This window comes from Grammomys surdaster, unplaced genomic scaffold, assembly GCF_004785775.1.
Source record: "Grammomys surdaster isolate TR1022 unplaced genomic scaffold, NIH_TR_1.0 168, whole genome shotgun sequence".
NCBI classification, from domain to species: Eukaryota; Metazoa; Chordata; class Mammalia; order Rodentia; family Muridae; genus Grammomys; species Grammomys surdaster.
In genome coordinates, this window is record NW_021604616.1 from 9,215,613 (window position 1) to 9,226,326 (window position 10,714).

The 10,714-nt window shown below is 35.1% G+C and overlaps 1 pseudogene; it reads right to left on the minus strand.

Moving 5' to 3' along the window:
* Nucleotides 1-8,071: 8,071 nt before the first annotated feature.
* On the minus strand, nt 8,072-9,040 carry LOC114620407 (annotated as a pseudogene).
* Between the last annotated feature and the right edge of the window lie 1,674 nt (nt 9,041-10,714).

The following is a 10,714-nucleotide window of genomic DNA, read 5'->3' on the forward strand; positions in this document are numbered from 1 at the left end:
AAACTGTTTCATTAGACTTTATACATAAACCAGAGAATCATCAGTTTTAATGTGTGTAGGTATTCTCATGATAGCCAACACTAACACTTGAGGATTTAATTCAATGGTCAGCCAAAGCCAATTACTATCTCCCAGTAATTTTTTAAAAATAAATAACAGTTTGTAGTTGATCTTGTCTAATCAGTTCTTTATGTTACTGAATTTTCTGAAGACATATCCTATATCCTAAATATTTCATAGGATCTTTGTATTTTTCCAGAGACAATTTGCAATCACCAGCATGGCAACATTGTTTTACTTCAACTAGTAATTTTTTAAGATATCAGTATTGCAATTAGTCAACAGTATGTCATTTGTTTCATTATAAGATATAGATTGGGGAAACTGTTTATTATTCTTTCTAATATCTGTTTTTAAAATTATTGAAAAAAGAAATGGCTGCTTCAAAGTCCTTATGCCAAAATTTTTCCTCGATATCTTTTTGTGGGTACAGTGAAGAATATTTTTTGTCTTTTTCTTTTAAGGGTATTGTTTAAAAAAAAGAGGAATCTTTTAACTTAATCACTAAAATAGACCATGACTTAGACACCTAAAATGTTAAGGATAAATCATGTTACAGAGAAAAACTTGGATGAATTTATGTATAGCCTCTAAGTCAATTAACATTCATTATTTTATGAATTTTTAATGATAAATACAGGAGACTTCTACACACAGAAGGACTCTTCATATGTCCAGTCTCCTGCAATTCTCAGCCCAGTTCTACTAAGGTCTGTAACTTTTTCTTAGTTAAGGGCTTTTGTTCTACATGACCATGTCTGTAAGTTAACAATTCTAATGGCATTAGGCAGTGACACACTTCATATATGTGGAGACTCAAAACATCCCATATCCTGCTGATGGGCATAGTTTAATTGTTTTTTATAACATTTTTCAATCTCTAACAGGAACATGCCCTACATTTTGGCTTCCTCATGAAGCTGAATAAACATTAGTCTGTTTTTCCCACTTTTGTAATAAATTCCTTCCACATAATTCCAAGGCTATATCTGCTACATATAGCTTTCTTCTTAGTATATGACCTCTGGTCCAATGCATAGAATGTATTTTAGTCTCTGTTTTATCTGAGACAATGTCCTAATCCCCAGCAGAAGTATAGATACTTTTTGAGGCAGCCAAGTTGAATTCCAAGAGTCATGTGAAATTATTATATCTGTCCTTATATTTACTAGGCCATCAATCCAAATTCTAACAAACTGTAATTTTAACTTTAGTTGCAGATTCTTTACTGCATCAATAACATTTATAGTTTCCCAAAATAAGTTTTTCCAGATACCTTCAAAATCTTTCTTTTTTACTTGCTAAAATTACTCTGCCCCTGTTAAATGAGTAACATGTAGTTAAGTTTACAGTACTTTACTTTAGTTTAGTTAAGTTTAGAGTAAAATCAGGCATTAATTTTTCAAGTTGCTCCCTAGAATAGTCTCCCCATGACTGACAGACTTTTGTGGGGTCCAGAGAAATAGGGCCTCAGGCTATTTTGTAAGAGCAAGGAATTTCCTCATATTTCTCTGATGAATTACACTCAGAAGATCTGTGTGTCTTTTTCATGTTTATTACATATTCCAGGAAACCTTCTCTTTGAATTATCATTAGAGTGAATATTATCCTTAAGTGTTATGGAAAAATGAAACATAGAGACATCTATACAAAAATATTGTCAGACAGGAAATTAAAAGCTGTTTTCTAACTACTACAATGTAGATACCTTAGGGTTTTACTGCTACAAACAGACACCATAATAAAAAAAAAACTCTAATGAGAACATTAAATTTTGGAAGGTATACTGTTCATAAGTTCAGTTCATTATCATCAAGGTGGGAATGTGGCAGTGTCCAGGCATGCATGGTGCAGAAAGATTTGAGAGTTCTACCACTTCATATGAAGGCTGTGAGGGAAAGACTCATTTAAAGGCCACTAAGATGAGAGTCTTAAAGTCCACACCCACAGTGACATACTTAATTCAATAAGGCCATACTTATTCCAACAAGGTAACACCTCCTAATAGTGTCACCCCTTGGGGCAAAGATAGTCAAACCACAAAAGAAGATAATATTATTCACATGAAACTGCATGTTATATATTCTGTGTCTGACATGGTTCTACTAAACAATAATATTATTTTAGATAGTCACTTCTCTATGGGGCAACTGAAGGTGGTTTAATTCTTTACTTACCTCCAGACCTCGGAGTCTCAGCAAGACACATCTCTGTTTTACTGGTGACAATCACTAACAGTTGTGAAGATACATTTTGAAGTAGCCAGGCTAGATTCTAATAACCCTGGGAAATTATTGTTACATTTACCCTGGTACTAACTAAGCCTTCAATGTCTTAAGCCTAATTTTACTTTCAACATAGGTCCCCAGTCATTTATAGCAGTTAAACAAAATACTTGTTTCCTGGTACATTTAAAAATCTCCTTTTAGTCACTTCTCTTTGGGGAAACTAGAGGTGGTTTATCTATAAATATCTCAAGTCCTGAGTTTCTCAGCAAGATACATCTTTGTTTTACCTGTGAAAGTCACTAACACTTGTAAAGATATATTTCTAAGTAGCCAAGTTGTATTTTAGTAACCCTGTAAAATTATTGAAACATTTACCCTTATATTCACTAAGCCTTCAATGTTTTAGAATGAATTTGACTTTCAACGTAGGTCCCTGATCACTTATAGTAGTTTGCCAAAATACTTGTTTCCTGGTACATTTACAAATCTCCTTTTAGTCACTTCTCTTTGGGGAAACTAGAGGTGGTTTATCTATAAATATCTCAAGTCCTGAGTTTCTCAGCAAGATACATCTTTGTTTTACCTGTTAAAGTCACTAACACTTGTAAAGATATATTTCTAAGTAGCCAAGTTGTATTTTAGTAACCCTGTAAAATTATTGAAACATTTGCCCTTATATTCACTAAGCCTTCAATGTTTTAAAATGAATTTGACTTTCAACGTAGGTCCCTGATCACTTATAGTAGTTTGCAAAAATACTTGCTTCCTGGTACCTTTAAAATCTCCTTTTGCATCCACTGTAGTTGGATACACATATATTACAAATATCTATGACAGCACAATAACATAAATATTGTGTGTCTCAAGATTGCACACACAGGCATACAAGGAAGATGACAAATTAGTCTTTAGCTTCATTATTTCATTCTATGACATTTACCCTATACATGCTTTCTTATGGAAATTCATGGTTGGCTATAGATACAGTGGTAGCTGTGCTGATAAAATAGAACTGTCTGAGCCAAGACGTATCATTACAGAACATCTGGATGGAGGAGAAGAAGACAGAGTATTATACACTAACCAAAGTCAATTGTTTTGGCTACAGGGTCATTGGTTACAAACTGGGGTAGGTCTATGGGTGACAAGTAACAGAGGAAGGAAGATAGTTTACACTAGAAACTCTGTTTAAGGCAAAAGGGAAAAACACTGTGGTAGGACAATGATCTCTCTGTGCTCTTGACTGTTGACATGTTTTGGGCCTTGCTTCCTTAACCTGTTTGTCATAATGTACTATAACCTGATAATTCTAAACCAAATAAGCGTTTTTTCTTATAATCTTTGTTTAGAATGTATTTTAATGACAATGAAAACTGAGACACCACCCTATCAAGCTAATCTGACATAAGGGTTTAAAGGTCTGACACTCTTTTGCTCCCTTTCCCTCCCAAAAAAATCAAAGATTACACATCATCCATCATCACTCATTTATTCTTTACCTACAACAATAGACAAGTAAACAGGCATATTATGAATTCCCATAAAAGAAAGAAAGAGAAAGACTAGTCTTAAAGAAATGACAACAGTTGTTAGTGGGAGTTTACGATTGAGTGTTAAGAGGGCCAATGAATTTATCTAAGAAATTTTCTTAAATTTACAAACATTTTTAAAAGTTATGGCACAATATAAAACATGCAGCTTGCTCAGTTTACTTTCTTAAGAAACAGAAACCAAGGTTACTTGACATCATCAGAACCCAGCTCTCTGAGAACAGTAAATCCTGCATACTCCAATACACCAGAAAAGCAAGAATCTGATTTAAAATCAAATCTCATGATAATGATAGAGAACTCTTAGAAGGACATAAATAACTTTCTTAAAGATATACAGAAGAACACAGGGAAACAGGTAGAAGCCCTTAAAGAGGAAACACAAAAATCTATTAAAGAATTACAGGAAAACACAAGCAAACAGGTGAAGCAATTGAACCAAACCATCCAGAGTCTAAAAATGGAAATAGAAGCAATAAAGAAATCACAAAGAGAGACAACCCTGAGGATAGAAAACCTTGGAAAGAGATCAGGAGTCATAGACATAAGCATCACCAACAGAATACAACATATAGAAGAGAGAAACTCAGGTGAAGAAAATACCATAGAAAACATTGACACAAAAGTCAAAGAAAATGCAAAATGCAAAAATCTCCTAATCCAAAACATCCAGGAAATCCAGGACACAGTGAGTAGACAAAACCAAAGGATAATAGTTATAGAAGAGAGTGAAGATTCCCAACTTAAAGGGCCAGTAAATATCTTCAACAACACTTTAGAAGAAAACTTCCATAATCTAGGAAAGCGATACCCATAAACATACACGAAGCCTACAGAATTCCACATAAGTTGGACCAGAAAAGAAACTTCTGGCACATTATAACCAAAACACCAAATGCACAAAACAAAGAAAGATAATTAAAAGAAATAAGAAAAAATGGTCAAGTAACATATAAAGGAAGACCTATCAGAATTACACCAGATATCTCACTAGAGACTATGAAAACTAGAAGTTACTGGGCAGATGTTAGAGAGAACCAAAGGGAACACAAATGCCAGGCCAGTCTACTATACCCAGTAAAACTCTCAATTACCATAGATGGAGAAACCAAGTTATTCCATAACAAAACCAAATTTACAAAATATATTTCCACAAATCAAACCATACAAAGGATAATAGATGGAAAACGCCAACACAAGGAAGGAAGCTACATCAGAGAAAAAGCAAGAAAGTAATCCTCTTTGAAGAAACCCAAAAGAAGATAGCCACACAAACATAAAAATCACATAAAAAAATAACAGGAAGTAGCAATCACTTTTCCGTAAAATCTGTTAACATCAATGTACTCAATTTGCCAATAAAAGTCATAGACTACATTCTCTTCTCTAGAAAACCCCTATCCCATCATCCCTATCCTATCCCCTCTCCTCATTTTTGCTTTTATACCATTTCAATTCCATGCAAGTATTAAGGTCAGTTCAAGGTTGAGGAACTAACAATATAGTAGATGCAAATAGTCAAGAAACAAGCAAGACAATAAATGCAAATAGTCAAAGAACAAGCAAGGCAATAAACAAAATTCTGGGAACACTCCCATGATCACTGCTTCTAAGGGATTATCAGGATGACCTAAGTATCTGAGCCAACTTCCCTTTCCTAGCCCAAAGTCATTTTCATGTCTGAAGCGTACTTTCTTGTTCTAGCCCAAAATTTAGATTCCTATCTGAAATTACTTCTTTGTTCTAGCCTAATGTCAGCTTTCTGCCTGAAGCCCACCTCCTTGTCCTTGGCCAATGTCAGTTACTTGCCAAGCAGCACATTTCCTTGTCCTTGGCCCATGCCAGCTTCTTGCCAAGGTCTCTCCCCATTTTTTATTTCATTAAAAAGACTGAGTCTGTCTTAGGTCATTCAGCTAAGAATGCCTTCCTTATTCATCATGGAATATGAATTATCAAAAGCAATGCACATCTGTCTTAGGTTAGTAAATCTCTGTGCACAATCTTACTCGTCCTTGACTTGCCAGCCTGTTATTATAACAACTCTGTCTTGGGGTCCATTTTCAGGTTCTAGCTATGTTCTTTGGCTCCCAACATGTTGATGTTGTTAAAGAAAAGCTTTAACATGATTGCCAGGATAAAATTAATCCCAAGACTAAAAGGGCTAGCATGATCAAATTATATATACCATTCTTGAAGCTTGACCAAAATAGAAATACTGACTTTAGGCTATGGGTAATTTTATCAGCAGTAACTTCCATGTCAACACTCAGCATTTGTTAAATTCATAAGGTCACTATGTGAAGTTAAAACATCCAGAGAGGTGTTAGAATTATGCCAAATACACTGCAAGTGTCTATAAACTTTTTCCTAATTATAATGTCTACCACTGCAAATTTTAGAACTAACATGACTCCAATGGTATTTGGGATGACACTTGAGATGGCTCCTTACTTTTAAACTTTGAATTTTCTTCCAATAATTTGAATAGGATAAAGAATATTAGTCCAGTCTTCCAAATGCCTATCTATATCCTCTCGTATATTCAACACATTAGTAAGATTTTTTGCTAAATGATTAACAGAAGTAGCTTAACTTTTTGTGTCAAAACAACTGCAGAAGCAGTGGTGTTAGCAATTAATGTAACTAAAGCTGTTATACCAGCAGTAATCATGTCCATGGCCCACTTGCTTCTGCTTAAAGCCTGACTCACCTCTTCCATTACTTGCTAGTTTTTTTTTCAGAAGAGCAAGGTTCTGTCATACTCAGGACAATAAAACAAAAGCTGGTTGATAGATTTCTATACCTGACATGCTGGATTTCAACACACTAACAAAATTAGAAATTGTACAATTAATGCAACATACATTAAATACTATATATGGAACAAATGTACTTTCATATCTAATACATAATTGCATACATGTACACATAAAAAATACAAATTTTTGTGAATCCACATGATGTTAGGGATCCACATACAAGAATTGAAGTGCAATATGTTGTCAGAGATAGGTAGTCAGTCAGCACAGGAACCACAACTGGGGGAGTGAGGATGGTTATAGGAAAGGAAGAAAGAAGATCGAAGACACAGATATGAGAGGACTGTTTGTCGATAACATGCCAGCAGCAAATGTTTTTCTCAGAGTCTCTTAAAGCAAGCAACACAAAGCATGACCAATTCCAGGAAGTTAAACAATGACCATAAATGCCTACACGGCAAGTTTATGGTACACAGTATCTATGTTTGACTAAGGACATTTTCTTCAGGATTGAACAGTCTCTCCAGGACATGTTTAAATGGAAGATCTTGGAAGGATATAGCATACATCTTAATTAAAAAACAAAGATAGATGTTGGCAGAATCATTCATGATTAATCTAATTAAGAAGTCAGCCAATGTTAACTGGGGATGTGTTCCCTACAGCATTACATAATCTTCCCCATGTCTTGCAATTCCCTGGACCCTTCTATGTTTTTGGATCAATTTTGAGATTTTAAATGTACTTTCATGTCTCTTACACAACTGCACAAATGTACATACAAAAAATAACAATTTGTTCTGAATCCCTATCAAATCTAAGGATTACAAATAAATAACATGTAATGTGTTTCCTTCTGATTATGGTTTTATTCAAACTATGTTTATGAATAATTTATCCCATTTTCTAGCAATTATATAACATTTTTCTTCTTTATGACATAACTCTTTGTTGACTGAAGCCTTGGTATCAAGTGGCTCGATTTGTTTTAATCCTCAAACTCTCTTTGTAACTGGCTTTGATATGTTCTTCCTTTATATGTATCACAACTGCTAGGATTGCAATCATGCACTACATTGCCACCAAATATTTATTTAATGAAATATTATTTTAAGATTAATATATACTGTATTGTATGATTCTTTCAACTACACCTATGTTTTGTCCCTTGTACTGTTTTGCTACATTAGTCTTGTCCAGGCAGGCTACAGGCTAAGTCGAAAAATTTTCAAAAGATATATTATATTAATTTTACCTTTTATTTTTTCTTCCAAATCAGAAATCATAGAAGAACTTCTTATAGATTAATACTCAGAAATTTCATGCAAGATAGGATAAGACAGAAAGTAAGACTAGGGTGGCAAAAAAAAATCCTGTGGCCTTACTCCATTTTCTATAGCTCAGAGTCTACAGTGAATGAAAACATGTTGCTGTCTATGTCATTGCTCAGTACTGAACTTTCTTCCCCTAGACACTAGTCTTGCCTCAGGGCTCTTTCCAGACTAGCAGACAGAGAGTGGATTAGTCTGTCTCTGGATTCCTGACCCAGGAATACATAAGAGTATTGGATTGAGGCAGCTGTTCAAGGAGGCCAAGATGTTTGCTGAGTTAACCAACATATAAGTAATACTAAGTGTCTCATTGTTCAAGAAGTTGCCTAAAAGCATACTCAAATGAAAAGGGAGCCAACAGATAAAAAAGGACGATGCTATAGCAGTGAGGACACATAAAGGACAGCTGGACTTCAAACTGCCTCTTCTGCAGATCTTGGCAGACATGAGTCCATAGCAGATAGCAATGAAAGACATGAACATGCTGAATCCAATAAAGAAATTGATGATTCCTGTAGCTGTGGTAACAATAACAGACACCTTTAACTGCTTCTCAGGGGTTGCAACCCAGGATTCAAATTTAGATATACAGTGCACTTCCCCTCTTGCATCTTTCACTGTAGTTAAAAAGAAAAAATGTGGCAAGGTAAGCAGCAGAGCAAATATCCAAGCTCCAACAACCACTTTTCTGGCTAGACTCACAGTTTGGTGATTCTGAGACCATAGTTGGTGGTGGACACAAGTACAGCAATCCATGGCAATGAGAGTGATTAGGAAAACAATTACAAAAAGGTTAATGTTTGGAATAATGTGAACCAATTTGCAAAGAAACCAACCAAAAAGCCATTTTCCTCTCATGACCATTGAGATGATCTGAAGTGGTAGAGTATCCATGAGAGAAATCACTCAGATCCAAGTTCAGATAACATACAGTGGTCACAGTGTGTCATCTGGAACCCAGTCACCCAAATCACAAGCCCATTACCTAGAACACTGAGAACAAAGTTTATAGAGACAATCACTAATGAGAAGATCCATAGAACTCTGGAGGCAGTAGGATCATAAAATACAACTTCTGATCTATTCAGAGACATGGAGATGTTGGCTTCCATCTTGTCAGCACCTGAAAATTTTCAACAATGACTGTTTTTCAGGTGTGACTCCATTTTGTATCACCTTTACTGAGATCCCACATCACCTTCTGTAACAGAGTACCTATTCTAAGGGTACTAGAGTAAATATGGTTTTCTGTTAAATATAGGGAAATCTTAGTTATATACATTAATAAAAAGAATTACTTCTAAGACTGATTAAGAAGGGAACATAAGCAGCAATATCCTTATTCTGATATTGACCTGAGGGTGTAATGGATGTAGAATGTGTGGAGGCATCAGTTTACCATGAGGAGGAGAAAACTGGGCCAATAATATTGTCCATTTTTCATGGATTTTCTTTACTTCTTTGTTCTCAAAGTAAAGAATTCAGTAGATGTTGCAGATAATTTAAGTTGAGATTTATTCGAGTAGGTAGGAGAAATATTGGACTATGTTTACAAAAGATTGTAGATGATACCTTTTTCTATTATAGCTTTAACATTGCTACCAGTATTGTGGCATTCTCCTTTGTTTGTTGGTTCCATTTCCTGTTAATCATTCTTCTAAGTATATGCTGTCACAAGAAGACACTGCTCATTGAAGACCATAAAATCTTTGCTATTTTGATCGATGAAATGATTCTGTTACTTTGCAAATTGTGATATTCAATGACTTTTTATTAAGATTATGTGGTGCATAAAACATTACAATGGTTGTGGTTCTGGGGGGTGGGTGTTTGCTTCTTCCCTTGTTGTGTTCTGGCACTGCTTCAGATCATTGGGGAATGATGGAGTTGAACCAAGTTCCACAGTCTGCATGTCCCCTTAGTGTGTCTAGACCCTGATGCAACCTCAGAAGAAAAATGATATAGTGTAGTCTGGAATGGGTGGGATCAAAAGTATCCCAGTTCTACAGTGAATACCAGGAGGACAATGTCTCCTTGGAAGATTTCAGTATTGCAGCTCTTTTCAAAACAGATCTTTTAGAGTATAATCGATGAAATATCTTGTATACTGTATTCTTGCCAAATAAGAACAATATAAACATTGGATAGTTTGAAGAGATTTGTCTTATGTGAAGTTTCATTGGCTGAGGTTTAAAGTTCTTGGACTACCTCATTTTCATGAAGAGGCATTCCAGGAAGTTGAACCTGTAATTTCATCAAGGATGAGGGGCTGCTCATCAGAAAAGATTATGGGGTTGGATCTCCCAGATAAGTTAGAAAAGAAAGGATAAGGAACAAGAGTCCTCTAGTTTGCAACAAGATTAGAGGAGCTACCTGGAAATAGTATACTTTTACCTTAAGAAGATTTTGTCATTAAATGGTAAGATTCATATCATTGCACAAATCATAATAGAGCATGCTTCCTTTCTTTATGATTAAGGGTGTGCCTATGTCTCAGTATTTGTATAAATCATATCATATTGTGCACAATTGAGTATGATCAGAACTGGCATTCTTCGGGTGTCAAACACTTTAAATTTTAGGAAAAATTTAACTCACAAGCTTGAACTTACAGGAGAAGCTAGATGACCAGAAAATACATGACAAGAATCCCTCTATCACTGCCTCCACAATAAGATGGCTACATAACATCACTATTTCTCAGTTCTTCATTTTCGCAGTTTTGGACCTATGTCAAGAGCCATAGATCTCCTTTGTTGGGTATATATTCCCATGATCTTCCTGGG